Source organism: Diabrotica virgifera, chromosome 4, assembly GCF_917563875.1.
Source record: "Diabrotica virgifera virgifera chromosome 4, PGI_DIABVI_V3a".
Lineage (NCBI taxonomy): Eukaryota > Metazoa > Arthropoda > Insecta > Coleoptera > Chrysomelidae > Diabrotica > Diabrotica virgifera.
Window position 1 is genome coordinate 115,731,952 of NC_065446.1, and position 21,309 is coordinate 115,753,260.

A 21,309-nucleotide genomic window follows, 5' to 3' on the forward strand; every position below is an offset into this window, starting at 1 on the left:
GCAGTCTTTCAATCTCTTCTAATGCTTTACTATTGCACGGTGTAGACCCTCTTAATTTCTCGCAATGCAGTTCTTCGATGCGCAAATCGTCTAATGATCGCACTCGGCTCAATGCAACGTAAGCGTGTCCTTCCTTCAACACTTTCGGGCCCAAGTTAATTATTTTGGGCCTAAACAATTAACGAAAAAAGTGAAAATATGTCTACTTCATATAATTAGCTACAATCTATGAAAGTTTCAAGTTTCTACATTGTAAAAATCAAGAGAATTTAAGCATTTTCCATTAAAGTCATTTTTTTTTTATTTAAACAATTAATAAGCATAAAAATGTTTTATTGATTATTCGTGTATTGTTCCCGCGAATGCATATGTCTGCAAATTTTCATTCATTTGCATTAACCAGGCAGTCAAATTAAAGTAACGTTTACACGTATCCAGTAACTGGCGCCATTCTCACTGGAATGCCAGTGGCATGAAAAATAGAGCACCTTTCTATTCGAGACAGCGCTGGCAGACAGCGCTGAACTGGAACAAAAGAGCGTTTACATGATGCCACTACCATGCCAGCACTGTCGTTCCAGTGCGACTGGCGCCAGTTACTGGATACATGTAAACGCGCCATAAAGTAACGTTTACACGTATCCAGTAACTGGCGCCAGTCTTACTGGAATGAGAGTGCTTGACTAAGACAGCGCTGGATAGGTTCGTTTACACGTATCCAGTAACTGGCGCCAATCTCACTGGCACTCTTATTAAAAATCCTAATACTGCCACTGAAACCACAGGTACGACAGCGCCAGCGACTGGAACACTGTGTTTACACGTGTCTACAACCACTGGCACCGGGTTAGAGGGGACGCGGACGAGAGCCACTGGCATGAAAAATAGACCAGCCTTCTATTCGAGACAGCGCTGGCACACAGCGCTGGACTGGAACAAAAAAGCGTTTACATGATGCCACTACCATGCCAGCACTGTCGTTCCAGTGCGACTGGCGCCAGTTACTGGATACATGTAAACGCGCCATTACGTCTAAAGATTTGACCCAAACAATTGAACTAAAGAAACACGTTTAAAAATGTATTTCTAATCTAACCTCAAAATTATTAATAAAAACAAACAATTTGGCGTTGGTATTTACTCCGATAAAAAAGCGTTCTAGCAAAAAACAGTTTGTATGGCTTTTCATCGATTGTCATTTGTTTCGAGCTTCTATCATATGTTGTATAATCTGTATATAATATTAATATACACAGATTATACGACATAAGACAAAAGCTGGAAACAAATGGAGCAGATTTTATAAATGCATTTTGTCCATTTTTTGTAATTTTGGCAAATAGAGAAAAACTGCCACGCGTTTGGCAAGAAATTAAAAGAAAAAGTGATATACCTAAAATATGGGTAAAAAATCATGCAAATATTATTATACCTCTATGCCAAAAATCTAGTATTGATAATATCCTAAAAAACTTGAAAAAACTGTTGGACAAACTGCATTTAGATTGTCATCCTGGGAGAAAACGCATTTTGATTGTCTACACAAAGCGGTATAAACGACTTTTGGTAGTAACGATGTCAAAAAACTCAAGTAGCTTCATAAAAATAGTCTTTTATTTTTAAATACAAAATAATGTATAAAAATTAAATGAACAATAATGGCATTTTCCATGTTTTCATGGTCATCATCATTGCAATCGCAGCACTCAGTTCCTTCGATAACGTCATCATCCTTAGTTTCACCGAGGTTAGCTCGATTTTTCATTTTGGTCACCAGTGTCAGAAAGAACTGGTTGTAACCTTGTTAGTTCAGGATCGTTGACCCAATTCGCCCCTGACAGTTCCACTATGATTGATTTTTTTGGTTTAATTTAATTTTGAATGTCTACAGCAGATAAATGTAAAGTCAAAACCTTCTTTCCACGTTTCAATAACGTTTAGAATTGTTTGAATGTATTATCATTTCTGTAAAACAGCTCGGTCTTAAGCAAAATATCCTTGTCGCTTTGTGATCTCTTAATAATAATTCGTTTGGCAACACTGATTCCTTCAATTTTTTAAAGAAGTTAATGCAGTTTTTATATCATAAACAATCCACCAGTCTCTACCAAGTTGTTTAACTTATTATTAAACAGTACAGACACCAACTACTATGCAACGACAACGATCGCCAACGACAAACAAATCGCAATTAGTCCACAGCGCACGGACAAACTTCGGTTAGTTCGTCTACCGTCAATGGACATACAGCACATAGAAAGTCCAAGGTGTTTTTTTCATTTGATTCGAAGACAATAGAATGCACTTATAACGTCTTTCGTGGCACAAAATGGTGGCTCTATCCATATAGTTTGCGATGCCATCTCTGGTTGGAAATTTGAAAAAATGGACAAAATGCATATAGAAAGTCTGCTCCTCAAATGACTGTGAATGAAAAGACCTATTACGTTTGTGGATTGAACATGCGCTTTAAAACAGTACAATAATCTGGTGTCAAACCATAAAAAACTACATGCTAGAACAAACCTAATAAGTGTAAAGGGTAAAAAAATCGTGTCGACCAGTGCTATAATTACTTACATTCTGATAAAAAATACAAAAAGATAACCAAAACAATATAACAAGCAAACGTATAAAGCAAACAAGGCCTCCCTCGTATGAAGGTATACAGTAACACTACACCATAAAAAACTTCCAAGTCGCTATCTACTTCCTGCAATAAAACAATATTTTATTGTTAGAGAACCACAAGTACTTATATGAAGTTAAGAGTGCGCCTAATGAATACCGTATCGCTTATTATACAGGTACTTCAATTACAGTACCTAGGTACTGGTTGAGCACTTGGTTACATAACTGATTTGTTCTGGAATATACGGGCGAGCGTTTCACAGAACATTAGCTATTAAATGCTGGTAAAAAATACGGGACTTTGTTTGCACATCCAAATAGAAAAATGTTATAAAATTTATTATTTGTAAACAGCGTGATAATGCAAATATATGCAGAGCAATTTTTTGGCCAATGTATTAAACAACAAGCTGAAAATGCGAGCATTGTCATAACGAAAACTTTGTATATTTACGTATTTTAATTCATAATATGGAAAATTTCTATTATGAAAAGTAGTTTAGAATTAATAATTATGTTTTAATGTGCAATTATATCATTCTAATTTAAACGTTATGAACTATAAAGGTAGTTTACTCTTGATCGAAATTCATATTTTTTATATACCTCGTATAAAATTAATAAAATTTTATACAAGGTATTCCAAAAGTAGTGGAACGGTCGAATATTTCGCAAACTGAACATCGGATCGAAAAACTGAAAAATACGTGTTCAATAATTTTCAAAAATTTATCCAATGACATCAAACACCAACCTCCACTACACCCCCTGGAGGTGGGGTGGGGGGTAACTTTAAAATCTCAAATGGAAACCCATAGATTTTCTTGCAGATTTGGATTCGTTACGTAAAAGTAAGCAACTTTTATTTAAGACATTTTTTCGAACTGTGGATAGATGGCGCTATAATTGGGAAAAACGATTTATCCTGATACCATGGGTAAATTATAGAAACGGTCTAATATCTCGAGAAATACACTTCCAAATGAGAAACCAAACAAATTTTTTTAATAATTTTCGAAAACCTATCGAATAACACTAAACATGACACTCCAACCCACCCCCCTGGAGGTGGGGTGGGGGGTAACTTTAAAATATTAAATAGCAACCCCCACTTTTTATTACAGATTAGGATTTGTCATGAAAAACTAAGCAACATTTATTCGAAACATTTTTTAGAATTGTTGATAGATGGCGCTTTAATTGGAAAAATACGATTTATTAGCGCCATCTATCAGCATTTTTAAAAAATGTTTCGAATAAATGTTGCTTAATTTTTCATGACGAATTCGAATCTGCAACAAAAGTGGGGGTTGCTATTTAAGATTTTAAAGTTACCCCCCACCCCACCTCCAGGGGGTGGGTTGGAGGGTCATATTTAGTGTTTATCGATAGGTTTTCGAAAAATATTAAAAACTTGCTTTTGGTTTTTTATTTGGAAGTGTATTTCTCGAGATATTAGACCGTTTCTATAATTTACCTATGGTATCAGGATAAATCGTTTTTCCCAATTATGGCGCCATCTATCCACAGTTCGAAAAAATGTCTTGCATAAAAGTTGCTTACTTTTACGTAACGAATGCAAATCTGCAAGAAAAACTAGGGGTTTCCATTTAAGATTTTAAAGTTACCCCCCACCCCACCTCAAGGGGGTGTAGTGGGAGTTGGTGTTTGGTGCCATTGGATAGATTTTTGAAAATGATTGAACACGTATTTTTCAGTTTTTCCATCCGATGTTTAGTTCGCGAAATATTCGACCGTTCCCCTACTTTTGGGACACGGTTGCATCACAAATCTTAGAACAAGAAGAGCTTTTTATGAAGAATAACTTTTACTTGTCAAATTAAAAATAAAAGAGTTATAAATGAAAATGTTCTTGGTATCCATAATTTGAGAAAAATCTTCAAATATTTTTTTCCATTAGAAGGATGTACACAGACACAATACTGACTAGTGATTTTAGTCAATAATTTTGCCAATTCGACAAAAAAATAATTTCTAAATAGTTAATAATTATTACTAAATAATTAGTAATTTTGCCAATTTCGGCAAAATTCTCAAAAAACAAAAAAATTACCTTCTACAATCACTATCCAGTTGTGTCGAGTTTAGGGAACGACTAGGTATACATAATATTTTAATTTTATAGAAAATGGAACAGTCCATTTATCATAAAGGGGAGGCCGTATTTATACTGGTATAAACCTTTTTAAAACTGTTAATAAATTATTGCTGTTAAAATATTTATACTCAAATTGTATTTTTGAACATCTTATTTATTTTATATAATAATTAAATTCACTATCAAATGTCATTGATGTTTTATTAATACTTAATTTAAAATTTAGTTTGACATTCACGAAGTGTCAAACTCAAATGTAAATAAACTATGCTTGGCAAATCGAGATTTAAAAAAAAGTAGCCTACTTCCTAATCAACCATTTGAGCTGACGTTTAGTGCGTCTGTAGGAGATAACCGGATTGTGACGTCACATTTTAGATTTTGAGGTCGATTATCTCGAAGACGGTTAGATATATCGAAATGCCGTTTTCAGATTTGGATTCAGAAGGCAAAACTACATAAGAATCCATCGATACACCTGCTCTAAGTATTGCAGGAGCGGCAACGCAATAACACACAGACTTTTGCAAATTTATAAACGAAAAGTTTTCGTTGAAAATATTGATATGTAAACAAGATAAGGATTAGTATTGAGAAAAGTTATAAATTTCTTATTTTTTTCACTACAATTAAGGCACATATACCATTGTTTCACTAACCGATTCATACAATTCATACGCTTAAATAAAAATTTTTTGGTCGTTGCTCCTTTTTCAATATTTTTTAATTCTTCGTCCGACTAAAAACAATAATTATCTTTTAACGCCTTCTTCAATAGCTCAAAGATGTGAAAATCACAAGTCAATAAATCGGAACTCTAGGGTGGACGCTCTATTTCCTTCATTGTGAATTTTCTTTCACCGCTTTGGTAACCTAAGGCCGAACATTATCGTGCAGATAAATGACAATACGTGAGAGCCTCCCTCTACGTCTTCGTCTTATTGCTTGATGGAGCTTGTTCAAGGTTTTATAATACAGTTTTGCGTTTATACGAACTCTAGGTTATGGGTATAAGCAATCCCCCACTTACTGACCAACGGCTTCGGGCGGATGAGTTGGTAAGTGGCAGGGCACTCTTTTGTCCTGAGACTGAGAAATCGGTCTCGAAGGCGGATGAACCCTACAGAATGGTCAACGGTATAAGAATGCAGAAGGCAACGGGAAACCACTGCATTAAAGACTCATGGAGTATCCCTAGAAATCGTCATGGCTTACAGAAATGACAATCAACAACCTACTAATCATGGGTCTCGGATGCCAAGATTCGGCAGGGGAAGAAACAACAGCAACGACAGGGCTTCCCAGGCCGTTAGTCAGCGAAATCCCTGTTCCCTAAATATATACAAATACACCTACAAAATCGCTACATGGAATGTAAGAAGTATGTATGAACCTGGAAAACTGAGGAATATACAGCAAGAGATGATGCGACTAGATATCGATATATTAGGAATAAGCGATACAAGATGGGTCAGTTCTGGCGAACTCAATACAGACAATGGGCGAATCTATTACTCTGGAAGCAGCGACACCCAACACAGATATGGAGTTGCTATGATCCTCAGTGAAAAAGTAACGAGATCAGTAACAGGCTTCGTTCCGGTGTCCGAAAGAATTATAATGTTGCAGTTATTGACAGCTCATGGAAAAATGAACCTAATTCAGATTTATGCGCCAACTGCTGACAAAAATGAAGAAGAAATAGAGAACTTTTATAGCGAACTTCAAAAAACATTACAGCTCACAGCATCTAGAGACATAACAGTGATCATGGGTGATTTCAATGCAAAAATTGGCGAAGGAAAATGCTACCCTAATGTAGGGCCATATGGACTTGGCGAACGAAATGACAGAGGGGATCGCCTAATAGAATTTTGCCAGGAACATAATGTTGTAGTCGCAAATACATTCTTTAAATTACCTAAGCGACGCCTTTATACATGGAAATCGCCAGCTGACAAAGACAACAAAATCGTCAGAAATCAAATTGACTACATCCTAATAAATAGGCTATTGATTATGTACTATAGAAAGGAACTACAACGTTAACGGGGTTTTATTATTTGATATGGTCAATTAATCTCTATATATGAAAAAACCGCGGAGTGCTACCATTTAAAGGGGTGCGTTTTTGAGAAATGGGTGAATTAGTCCCTGGGCACAGGTTACATTAGGGTGAGTTTTATGCACTTTTGGTACAAATACGTCTACACAAAAATTGTTCCTGGTTAAATTTCCTATCCAAATATAACTTTTGAAAGTCAAAGATACTTTTTTTTACAAAAATATATTCAAAAGAAAAAGCACAAAGGAACCCAAAGGAAAGAAATTTTGTTTTTTGTCCCATAACTTTTGTCCACGGGGATATAGGTATAGACATTGCTTTACAGAAAAAAAACTTAAATATTTTCTCTTTAAAATTATGTTTGGTAGAGGTTATTAGGGCTAACAGTTTTCGAAATATGATTTTTCAAAGTTCACCACTCACAGCAATTTTGGGCAATTTTCCTTGTTATTTCGCAAATATTGTTCTGTAACTTTTTTTCTACGCAACTTTAGGCATATGCAATGGTACATGTAAGAGGAATAGAAATCAATTACCTTTAAAATGTTCTACTGTATAATGTTGTACGACTTCTTTTAAAGAGGTTATCATTTTCAAGATTTTATACTTTTACCGAGTTTTTATATTTTTTACGATTATTTTTTAACTTTCCCATTATAACTTTTTTTTTCTACATTTAGGTATATATTATATATATATAATAAAAATGAAAGCATATTCTGTTTTATAAGCATTATAAAAAATTCCAGGATTATTTTTGAATAAGATATGCTTTTTCAAATTGTAATAAGTACTTGCAACGATTTTTGATTTTTGGATTATTTTTTAAATTTCTCATTATAACTTTTTTATGTGATTGTGTGTTATGATTAAATCTTATTTTTTATAGGTAATACTTTCGATCCACTTGACTCGGCCGGGAAAACTTCAAAATATGGATTAATTCCAATATTTGCTGTCAAAGCTCCTGCACCACAAGCTTTGCTTGAAAAAATAGCATGTAAATGTACCAAAGGATGTACAAAAATCTGCGGTTTTAGGAAGATAGGAATTAGTTGTTCAATATTCTGCAAAGGGTGTATGTGCATGGGTACTAATTGTGGGAACTCTAATAACTGAGGTGTCAGAAGAACATATTGAAGCTAATGCTAACGAAGAGATGGATTTTGATTTTGAAAATTTTTTAAATGTCAACGTTTAAATAATTTTAACTACCTAATGTTTATTTAATTTTTGTAAAAGGAATAATTTTAAATAATACAGGTAAAAAATATCAAAGAATCACTCGGTTTCCATTATTTAAATATAGATGATACACCATTTTAAAGAACAGAAAGTAAGCTCTTTTTATTGACCAATATATAGTATATTGTACATGAAAAAAAAAAGTTATAATGAGAAATTTAAAAAATGATACTAAAATCAAAAATCGTTGCAAGTACTTATTACATTTTGAAAAATAATACCTTATTCAAAAATAATCCTAGAATGTTTTGTGATACACCATTTTAAAGTAAACAAAATAAGCTTTTATTATTATATAATATAATATATACCTAAATGTAGAAGAAAAAAAGGTATAATGAGAAATTTTAAAAATAATCGTAAAAAATGTAAAAAATAATATTTTCTTATATTAGGTATCATATAATATATAATATAATATTATATTATATATACTATATATAATATATTACTATATAATATATAATATATTATATAATAATATTATTTTATTTTTATATCATATTATAAAAATCGTTAAAAGTATAAAACCTTGAGAAACCATAATCGCTTTAAAAAAAAAAAAGTCGTACAACGATACACAGTAGACCATTTTAAAGGTAATTGATTTCTATTTCTATTACGTGTACCATTGCATATATGGGCCATTCCACGAACATACGCCTGTTTTGGATTACTTCGACAACGAATATTTTACTGTGCAAAATAAGAAGAACGAAAGTAAATTGCAAATTACATTGTTGTTTATTGGAATAATTATTAACGCCATTTACTTTCGTACTTCTTATGTTGCACAGTAAAATATTCGTTGTCGAAGTAATCCAACACAGACGTATGTTCGTGGAATGGCCCATAGGTACCTAAAGTTACTTAGAAAAAAGTTACAGCACAATATTTGCGAAATAACAAGGAAAATTGCCCAAAATTGCTATGAGTGGCGAACTTTAAAAAACCATATTTCGAAAACTATAAATTCTAATTACCTCTACTAAACAACATTTTAAATAAGAAATATGTAGGTTTTTTTTCTGTAAAGCCATGTCTATACCTATATCCTCGTGGACAAAAGTTATGGGACAAAAAACAAAATTTCTTTCTTTTGGGTTTCTTTGTGCTTTTTCTTTTGGATATATTTTTGTAAAAAAAAGTATCATTGACTTTAAAAAGTGATATTTAGATAAGAAATTTAACCAGGAATAATTTTTATGTAGGTATATTTGTATCAAAAGTGCATGGAACTCACCCTAATGTAACCTGTGCCCAGGGACTAATTCAGCCATTTCTCAAAAACGCACCGCTTTAAATGGTAGCACTCCGCGGTTTTTTCATATATAGATGTCAATTGACCATATGAAATAATAAAACCCCGTTAACGTTGTAGTTCCTTTTAGCTATCTTAGTTTGAATATAATCAATAGCCTATAAAGCACAGATATCGAAACTCAATTCAGGCAGTAAAGGCATATCCAGGAGCGGACGTATCTTCTGATCACAGTCTTTTTATTGCTAGGTTTCAACTAAAAAAGACGCAAAAAAGCCGCAACAACAATAAACTTAACATACAGAAACTTAAGTCAGAGGAAAAAAAAGAAAATTTGAAACATGAAATCAACACAAATCTAGATAGAAACCCAAGAAATAATTGCAACGTATAACAACAGTGGCAATTCTTCAAAACCTCTATATTAGAGCCAAGTAAGAAAGTACTTACAACAACCAAATGTAAGAAAGAAGAATGGATGACGGAGGAAATTCTAGAGTTGATGAATGAAAGAAGAAAAAACAAAACAATTAATAAGACTCGCTATAAACAGCTTCAAAGCCAAATAAGAAGAAAAATTAGGGAGACTAAAGAAACCTACTTCTCTGAAAAATGTAAAGAAATAGAAGAACTTCAAAACATATATGACAACTTCAACCTACATAAAAAAGTCAAAGAACTAGCCGGAATAGAAAATAGAAGAACATCAAATATATTGCTCGACAAAAACGGAAATATTATAATGGAGACAGAACGAAAACTACGACGATGGAAAGAGTACATCGAGGAACTATTTCATGACCAGAGAGAAGCTAGTACATCCGTAGATAGCCAAACCGGAGATGTAGGCCCAGAGATAACCAAATCAGAGGTTAGTCAGGCAATACACCCTATGAAAACAAATAAATCTGCTGGTCCAGATGAATTACCTAGCGAGCTGATAAAGTTGGTCAACGAGAAAAACCTGGACATAATAGTAGAACTTTTCAACGCTATCTATACTACGGGAATCATCCCTAGAGAAATGTTGACATCAGCATTTGTGTGTTTGCCAAAAAAAGTGAATGCCAAAGAATGCAGTGACTACCGAACCATAAGCTTAATGTCACATACCTTTAAAATTCTGCTGAAAATTATCCACGCCAGAATACACTCTAAACTGGATCTGGATATTAGTGACACTCAATATGGGTTCCGCAATGGAATGGTTACCAGAGAGGCATTATTCTCCTTCAACGTGCTGACACAGAGATGTTTGGATGTTAACCGTTCTCTTTACGTCTGTTTTATAGACTACAATAAAGCGTTTGATAAAGTAAAACATGACCGACTCATGGAAATTCTAAAAACTAAAAACCTAGATGAAAGAGATTTAAGACTAATAACACATCTCTATTACAATCAGCGAGCAATAGTAAGAATTGAAACAGAAACATCTGAAGAAATGGAAATAAAGAGAGGAGTCCGGCAAGGCTGCATACTATCACCTCTATTATTTAACGCTTATTCTGAAGAGGTAATGCGAGAAACTCTGGAAGATGAAACAGTCGGCATAAGAGTAAATGGAGTCTTAGTTAACAACATCAGATATGCAGATGATACAGTAATAATAGCCGATAATTTACAAGACCTGCAAATACTCATGAGTAAAATAGTAAGGTGTAGTAGGGAGTACGGACTCTCTCTCAATATCAAAAAGACAAAGTTTATGAAAATTAGTAAAAACAACCATAATACTAACGAAATCTTGATAGTAAGGGCCAGCAGATCGAAAGAGTAAAAAAGTACACTTACCTAGGGACACTTATAATCGAAAATAATGACTACACTGCAGAAATCAAAGTCAGAATCGAGAAAGCACGTTCTAATTTTATGAAAATGAAAAAGGTCCTATGTAGCAAAGATTTAACATTAGCTCTTAAAGTACGCCTAACAAAATGTTACGTATATAGTGTACTATACTATGGACTGGAATCATGGACGTTAAATGTAGAGACAATGAGACGACTTAGCGCCTTTGAAATGTGGACGTATAGAAGAATTATGAGGGTTTCCTGGGTAGATAGAGTTATGAACAATGAAGTACTGAGAAGAATAGGTAAAGAGAGGGAAGTTGAACTTACAATTAAAGAAAGAAAACTGCAGTACCTCGGACATGTGATGCGGGGCGAGAAGTATGGCATTCTGCGACTCATAATGCAGGGAAAGATAGATGGCAGAAGAAGCATCGGCAGAAGACGAATTTCATGGATGAAGAACCTGAGAGAATGATTTAGATGCAGCTCAAAACAACTATTTAGAGCTACTGCCTCAAAAATTAAAATAGCTATGATGATTGCCAACCTCCGTAGCGGAGATGGCACCTGAAGAAGAAGAAGAAGGTTATGTGAACTCTAGGTGATTATAAATAACCCTAACAACACAAAACATTCCAGGAATGTACGATCAAAGTTCTATTAATGTTTGAATGTACTGGACATTCAAGGAACATTAGGTGAACATAAAATATGATTAAATTATTGGTGGAATGTTACCACAAGACATTCTATGAACATACTGCCAATGTCCTATATTTTAACAGAGGCCATTTACTATTCAATTTGCGTTCATTTTCAAATTTGCTGCGCGTGTATCTATGTAAGGTCGCGTGGTCATCACATTTCATGAATCATGATAACCTAAAAATTTCTGATTGGAAAATGCATAGATAAAGAATATTGGGAAACTGGAAATTAGTGGCTTTTTTTGCTGTTCAGTCTGTTAGTTTTGCTCTGGCTGGATTCTTTTGTTTAAACAATTACGTAAGTATTATAAAATCCGTTTTCAATCTTCTTTATTCTTTATGAAACGAACTATTTATACATATTATTACCTGTAAATAGTATCTATTTATTTTGATTTTTAATTGTAAAGAATAGAAAAATTACCATTCATTTTATTTTTTATTTTTTTTTGGAATCAGCTAAAAGTGGTCTACAAAAAAAACCAGGAAGGAAACGTATAGTCTTGTGGCTATGAAAGGCAAAAGAAATATATAAAAACTGTATTGGCTAGTTGGAAGAAACTCCACATTGTCGATGCATAATAAGTTATTACGTTATAAACAAATATTAAGACCCGTATGGACTTATGGATGCCCACTATGGGGGTGTACTAGACCAAGTAATATAAAAGTTATACAAAGATTCCAGAACAAAATACTGAGAAATATTTTAGATTCTTCTTGGTATGTGACAAACAGTGATCTAAATAAGGACCTAGGAATGGAACCTAAGTATAATCATCAAGAAGATGGCAGGAAGTCAGGAGCAACTACTTCATAAGTACGAGAATATTGAGGATATCCAGCTTCTCGATACTACTGGGCAAACTATAAGATTGAAGAGGACAAAGCCTTTTGAACTAGTTTGAGTGATAGGTAATAGTGAAAAGCAGAGCATAGTGCTTGTGTGCCTGTGTATGTTAGAATAGTACACGATCTTGTTAGATTAGATAAGAGACGCTATGGGGCAAGCTCTTCATTTTAAGGAACAGTAGTAATTTAGGTTAAATTAAAATTGCTCATTGGTCAGTTATGACCAGATTGTTACTGTAATGTACAATTCAATACAATGAATCATCATCGTAGTGATGATTATGGAAAAAAATATATGACAAGATTTTGTGCAATAAAAATGTTTATATTTATCAAGGATGTATTATTCGATATGGCCACATATAGGTACTTCTGGTATATCGTCGGTGATGTGACAATACCTCCTATCTGCTTTTTCATGAATTTTGTAAGATACGAAAAACCATTTTTAGGGTCTTCTCCTGGTTTCACATGTAAATTTTGACATGTTTTGTACTAAATAGATAGTTGAATTTACTACAAATCATCTCAAAAATATCATATGAAAACAGGAGGTGACTGTAAAAAAAGTTTTTAGTCTCTCTTACAAAACTCATGAAAAAACAAATCGGAGGTATTATGTCACATCAGCGACTATATCCAGGGAATGTCTAAAAAATATACTGTGAATGTCCAAAGAACATTCGTAGACATTCATGGAATGTTCCAATAAGACATTCAGGTAATGTTTAAAATGCTGACAGAGGACTTTACTGGGACATTCAGGGGACGTTCTTGTGCTTTTGAGGACATTCCAGGAATGTTTTCAATGTCCAGTGTGTACATTATAGGGACATACATGGAATGTTTGGTGTTATTAGGGAACATTCCAGAATGTCAACTGAGTGATTTCAGCTGTTTCCAAAGCTAACCTGACCAAATATGAGTTTCAATTGAACATGAGTATACATATATGCTCACTTTTTAAACACTCAAAACAGTAAGTAAAAGTTAGTCCACCCAGATGATTGTTTAATTCTTCATTTGTTACCATATTGCCCTGATTAGTAAGCAATGAGATTGTTTCATTTGGAATGAGACTCAGTGATCCCTAGGAAGTAAAATAGCCAGTGCAATCTATATTGATCTTAAATCACTACCATATACAACAACCGGTGTCAGCTATTTTAGTAATAAATGTGGAGACCTTAAAATCAGTTTACTACAACTATGTTAATGAAGGCAGTACATGATTTAAATAACTTGCATGTCATAATTACGAAGGTCTTGGTTTTTGGGTACAGTGAGATGAAATGTGATTCTATTTGCTATGCAATTTAACGCAGAATTCAAACGTGTAAGGAAAACCTTACTAGCCAGAAGCCTGAAGATTGGAAGCAAAATACTCGTGGAGCAAGAAGGAAGGGAGACAAATCTCATTTTGTTAATGAGTGAAATCAAACCAGTGATATGGAAAAGAGGGGATATGATATAAACGATGCTTTTGTATTTACTAAATGGGACCACTTGATTTGACACTTATGCCATACACAATATGGCGACGGGCAGGTTTTTATATGTTATATGTTATTAATCAATTATTAAAATTATTAATTATTTATATATCTATATAATATAATATAATTTTATAATTATATATGATATTGAGTTGTCCCGCCATATTGAGTAGTCCTGTTTGTCCGTGGAACCGGGCTCATCTACTTCACCGTAGGTCATATCCCCTCTCTTCCACATCACTGAATCAAACAGACAGAAAAGGTTTAAAAATGTGTAAAGGGTAACATGGCTATTCAACAAAAAGATGAAAATGATGTTTTCTGGTAAAAGATCTGATAGCTATGATTTACGAGGTCACAGCCATTCATTATAATGTGTGTATGTAACTCCGTGGCACAAGTTAAAACAGAAGACACGCACCAAATGATTTCTGCGCAAATTCTGGACTGAGACAGGGAGATCCGTTCTCCTCATTGGTGTTTAACCTGGCCTTAGAATATGCCATATGGAAAATCTATCCAAAAATCAAACCAGGCGTAGAGTTTATCCAAACCCTTCTTTCAATGTGTCATAGTTTGTTGAATTCGCTCTAACGCATTAATCTCGAAGTGACAGAAAAAAACGTACGTCCGTGATTATTATATATAGAACTTGGAGAAAATTATGTATTCGTTGAAGGATATTTCCATATTAAAGCGACTTTTACTTATAGATGTATAATTGGTTTACAATTACAATGCTCTAAATTGATAACCAATTCATGGTGAGAATAAAGATAATTTGAAGAAAAAAAGTAATCGATCGTGACAGTGCTTTCACAATTAGAAATTTGTCAACGACGTAAATATAAATGTTTTATATATTGTCATTGGTATATTCATGCATTGTATAGTGAAATTGTATTTTTTCCTTAAAATATTTTAAATAGTAATATTTTGGCAAATATTTATATAAATATTGATATTTATATAAACATAAATACATATAAATATTATGACAACTGTCAGATTTAACTAAAATGGCATGCCGTGATTAGTGACATTCTTAAAATCTTATATGACGTCAAAATTAATGACGCACTGAAAAAATGGTTTGGGATAAACTGTAGCTGCTCGGGAAGCAAAAATCGTACTCGCCTTTGCCGATGACGTAGATGCAGTAGCACAATCAATATTAGAAAATAAGGATATTTTCTCGAGCTTTGACTAAACAAAATGCATGGTCGTTTTAAAACAATAGCGTTAAATAAGGCAAACTATTACCACAGTATAAAGAGGGACAGTAAAACCTCTTCCATGTCGGCACTTTGATCTCAAGAAGTAATACCGGCAGTACGCAATTGGTAATTCACCATTGGTGGATGCGGATTTTGCCTGTTAAACCCGTACGTTTCTATGCGACTAGCAATGCGAGAGTGGGGCAAAAGCGACTGGGTACATTGCGCGGTCGCCATGCGCGACTAAATATTTTACTTCAAATTTTTCGGAGAGTGGTTCTACTGTCCCTCTTTATACTGTGCTGTTACTACTGACGATCATAACTTAGAAGTAGTAGGAAACAGATCTTTCTTTGCAATTCAACATCTAATGAAGTCAAAACTTCTCTTACGAAGTGCAAAGATCCAGATATATAAGACCATAATACGACTAGCAGTCGCGTATGGAAGTGAAACATGGACGCTAACAAAAAGAGAAGTAAATAAATTGCTTGGGGTAGACGTCAAATCCTTCGAGTAATATATGGTCCTTGCAGAGACAGCATGACAATCGAATGGAGCCGCAGACACAACTATGTAGTTAGAGTCTCGCTTCGGAAAGGAAAATCTAGGGAGATATATAAGGGCTAATAACTAATATGCCCATAACTAATAATGTGATACGCAGTAATGACAATCGGTTTAAAAACAATGTGTTTTGGGAAAGAGCAGAGAGAAGAAGGTCTGGATGGATTAGAAAAAGGTAATGTAATCATAGAGGATCTGGAGAAAATGGGAGTGAGACAATGGAAAGTGGCACAGGACCGACAAACATGGAAGGCAATAATAGTAAACGTGGCAAACACTCACAAAAATTTGTAACGCCATTGATGATGATTATGATGAGCTCATGGATAACAATTATGGAGTTCCAAGAGTAATTTTCAGAAGGTTTCAGATATTTTAATTTAACCAAAACGAACCTTATTCAATCATTTTTACAACATTTGTAGCTATAGCCGATTCCGATATTAATACAAAAATATATAAAAGTTTCCCTAATAACACAAAACATTCCATGTATGTTCCTAGAAGGTACACACAGGACATTGAAAACATTCCTGGAATATCCCCAAAAGCACAAGAACATTCCCTGAACATCCGAGGAAAATCCTGTGTCAGCATTTTAAACATTCCCTGAATGTCTTATTGTAACATTCCATGAATGTCCACGAATGTTCTTTGGACATTCAAAGTATCTATATTTTTTAGACATTACCAGACATATACCAGAAATATATGTGACCATACCAAATAATACATCATTGATAAATATAAATATTTTTATCTACTCTATGTCATATTATGTATAAGTTTTTAGTTTGTGAAAACTGTCATTATAGATAGGAGTGCGTGAAGGATTTAAAGTGTGCGTGAAGTAACAATGTATTTTAAATGGGATTTACTTTTTCGCACTGTTTTTAACTTTCGCGTTGTCATGGTGATGACAATATGAGCAATGAATTACAACAAAAGTTTTGACAGTTTTGTGGTTTGAAAGTAGTTAGAATTTTTAAATGTCAAAGTTCTAAAAATTGTGAATTGTTCTAAACTCACTCCGTTGTCGCTCGTGCTCTAAAAATCGCGTGCGTTCGCAAAAAGCATACTTCACGAACTGTTTCATAAATAACTATTATTGCACAAAATCTTTTTATACCTTTTTTTAATGTAATTTACTGATATTCCTAAATATTAAAAAAAATGTGTCACGTTCGCTTTGTAACCCTTTCTTTTGCCTTTTGTAGACACAAGGCTCTAGTATATTCCGTTTCCTTATTATACTAAATTTAAAATCAAGATGAAGTAGAAATAAACAAACCAAGACAAGTTAAATCCTACTAGGAGCACTCCCGAATAATAATTTACAATGTAGGTATAAACTTTGGAAATCATGGTTTGAAATTTACAATGTATATTCATTGTAAATCATGATTCGGAAGTGCTCCTAGTAGCATTTAACGTGTATTGGTTTGTTTATTTCTACTGCATCTTGATTGTAAATTTAGTATAGTTTTTTGTAGACCACTTCTCTCAGCTGATTCTAAAAAAATACAATGAATGGAAATGTTTCTATCCTTTATAACTAACAATCAAAAGAAATACTATTTACAGGTAATAGAGTTTTTAGAAAAACCTGCAATGTAAATTTCACATTAAAATTTCCAATATCAAATACTATTCGTTTCATACTCTAGATAAATGTATTGTTATTCATTCACCAATATTATTTCTCGTTACCTCGTTGTTGACCTAGCCTAGCACAGGTACCAGAAAACAAAGAATAAAGAAAATTAATAACGGATTTTATAATAAAAAAACAGTAAAATCCTTTATAAAGGGTATATATTTAAAATCCCCAAAAAGGGGCTACATCACAATCACATAACTAGTTTTCGACTGGCTTACCAGTCATCATCAGTGCTTACATGAAATTTACATGCTAACCACCAAGATATAATTTAACAAAAATATGTGGGTCAAAGCCCTGTACAAGTAATCCCTCAAGGAAACATCAGTTGAAAATGCTAACTTAAGCATGGATGTTTAAAATATTTTACTGAGATGCCCCAGGTAACATCTGAGCTGTGGTTTGACTTGTTCACATGGTGAAAGTATGGCAGCAAGTCACTTACCTAGCCTAGCACAGGTACAAGAAAACAAAGAATAAAGAAAATTGATAACGGATTTTATAATAAAAAAACAGTAAAATCCTTTATAAAGTCAGTTTCAGTTTCCTTGAGGGATTACTTGTACAGGGCTTTGACCCACATATTTTTGTTAAATTATATCTTGGTGGTCAACATGTAAATTTCACGTAAGCACTGATTATGACTGGTAAACCAGTCGAAAACTAGTTATGTGATTGTGATGTAGCCCCTTTTTAGGGATTTTAAATTTTACTGTTATTTTACTGGTTTTTGTATTACATGGTATACAGCCAACTACACGAAAACTTTTTCCTTGTGGATTTTTTGATTTTATAATACTTACATAATTATTTAAACAAAAAGGTCCAGAACAAAACACACAGTCCAAAAAGAACAGCAAACACCACTAATTTCCAACTACAAATTTTTAGGTTATGTATACTGCGCCGCAGTGCAAAGATACACGCGGCAAATTTGAAAATGAACGCAATTAATAATTAAATGCCTCTAGTCGTGTTTGCACAAGTTTCTGTTTGCTTTTTAATTTTTAGGTTAAAGGTTACAATAATAAATTATTTAATAATATATCTTATTTGTAAAAGAAAACTGAGGAAAATATCGCAGGGATCTTTAAATTGCCAACTAATGAAATACCACCAATACAGTAAATTTTAAAAATAATTTTTTTAATAGTTCTATAATATGAGAGAGCATCCACTATTCTAACATTTGGTATTTATTATTTGGGAGCTTAAAATATAGGACATTAGTAGTGTGTCTAATTAGATATAGAAATAGAATGTCCAATTGTACATTCCAGGAATAATTTAATCGGATGTTCACCGAATGTTCCTTGAATACCCAGGAGATTCAAATATTAATAGAACATTGGTAGTAGGTACATCCCTGGAATGTTTTGTGTTATTGAAATTAAAAAAATGACAATATGACTACCCCAGCTAATTGAAATACCATTCGAAAATAATATTTCAACCAACTAAGATAGCTATCGTCCACCCCAGCCTAGCTCAGTCTCTCAGGGTGTGTGTTCGTCTTGTCCTAATCTTAGATATGAACTCTGAAAATTTAGAATGGAAGCAAACAAAACAGTATTTTTAACTAATCATGTTTATTGTTCAATAAAGATATAATAAAAATATGACTTATTAAATGAATTAACAAGTATATTCAAATTCTTGCCAAAAACTAACAATTTCTGGATTATACTTATGGCTTTTGGTGTTGGTTCGATGGTAACTTCTTGATGTCGGATGGTACCGCTGTCGACTTGTTGTAGACCAGGGCAGATGTTGTGGCCCTTGTTCCCTGCAGCTACGGTCTTGGTGGTGTCGTAGATGTTGGATGATGCTATCTGTCTAGAGATGCATCTTTGTTTAAGTTGTCAGCCATCTAGTAGTGCATCGCTGGCGATGGGCCTCATGCTCCCGAAAGGAGAAAAGTAAATTTTATCCAAAAACTAGAAGAATAATGCGTAAAGTGACAATCAAGAAGCTAATAATCAAATTGTGCCAAGTCTGCTATTCTTTTAAGAAATAATCAAAAAGAGTAGCAGATGACAAGAATACATTAAATGGAATCAAGATTGAATATTTTTAGTTAAAATTCAATTACTAAACGTGCATATATGTAAATTAAAAAGATATAGGTATTTAAAACTAAAATATTAGAAAACATGCTTTTAGATGAGAGGTTAGGTTAGATTTAAAAAATATTAGAAGAAATTATTATAAAAAGCTGTATGAAAAACTCACCCCAAGAGAATTTTAATTGTTGATGGAAAATAAATCTAATATTCAAATTACATGCCTATTTAAGGAATAATTCTTCCCTTCCATTTTCAGTTTGTCAGCGGGTAGGGATGAAGTGTCATTGTTATTGAAAACGACATTTGAAATGACGACCATGTACGTATGAAGTAGCAGGCATGTTCCGTATTGAAAGACAGATATTTAGAGAGTGAGGATATACGGGTACGTTCAGTATGATGACTTGATGATTTAACTAAAAGAGATATCGTAAATAGAAGATAAAATAAAAGAGGATAATAAAAGAGGGCGCCAAACAAGTTTTTAACGAAAAAGCAAGTTAAAACGAATAGAAGATGATTATTAATGAAATATTAAAGAAAATAGAATAAAATAAGTGTTTAAAAATAAAATATCAAAGATGTGACGTTTGTAACGTTACATTATTAGGGTTTGAATAAAGACAGTTTAGATTTAATTTCGTTTCAGAGACCACCACCATCTGTTTACATATTTACGTTCGATCAAGACATCGAGTCTTGATCTCCTCAGAACAGCCCGTGATGTCCCCTTGTGTGCTCTTTCAGAGCGCACAACGGGCTATTCTGAGGAGATCAGGAAATCAAAACACATGTAAACAGATGGTGGTGGTCTCTGAAATGAAATTAAATCGTAACCGTCTTTATTTACCTTCGTTCTTATTCATGAATTGAGTACTAGGAATCAAAATTCGTTTGATCTTTACCTAGATAAATTAACGTGTTGAGAAATACATATTTTGGATTCCCCTTATATGCATATTTTAGATATTAGACTAGTGTATCCATTTATCGCCTTTTTTCCTTGAAGGGTACAGGCAAGCCCTCCTTCTCCACTGGACACGTGCCCAGGACCCCGCGATCGTTTGGAGCCCCCTAATCTCTACCCGATTACTAAATAATAACTGGAATCGAATCTGGAAGCTGACTTGACTGGAAGCACATTTATTATCAAATAATTTTATGACATGAAAATATGTAGCCCAGCAAACAGGCAATATATGTTGACATCTGGCACGAAGTAAAGCGGTTGGTAGACTAGATAGATTTATTATCTCAGTATCAAAAAAAGTAGATTACTGGAGAAATGTTCTGAAAAGAATTGTATCTGTTCGATAATGTAAAATTTTAGGCTTCGAGATGCCTTCCATTTCGTGGTGACAATGAAATCCTAAGATATCACAACAATGGAAATTATTTAGGATGTGAGGAGTTACTGAGTGAATTTAATCCATTTCTTGAAGCTCATTTAAAAAAATTTGGTAATCCTGGAGAAGGCAACATTTCATATTTATCAGCGACTATTTATAATGAGCTTATTGATATAATGGGAAAACAGGTCATAAAAAAATTATACATGAAGTTAAATTAGCAAAATATTTTTCCATTAGCCAAAAGGCCGTGATCCTGTTGAATGGTTTGTGAAATT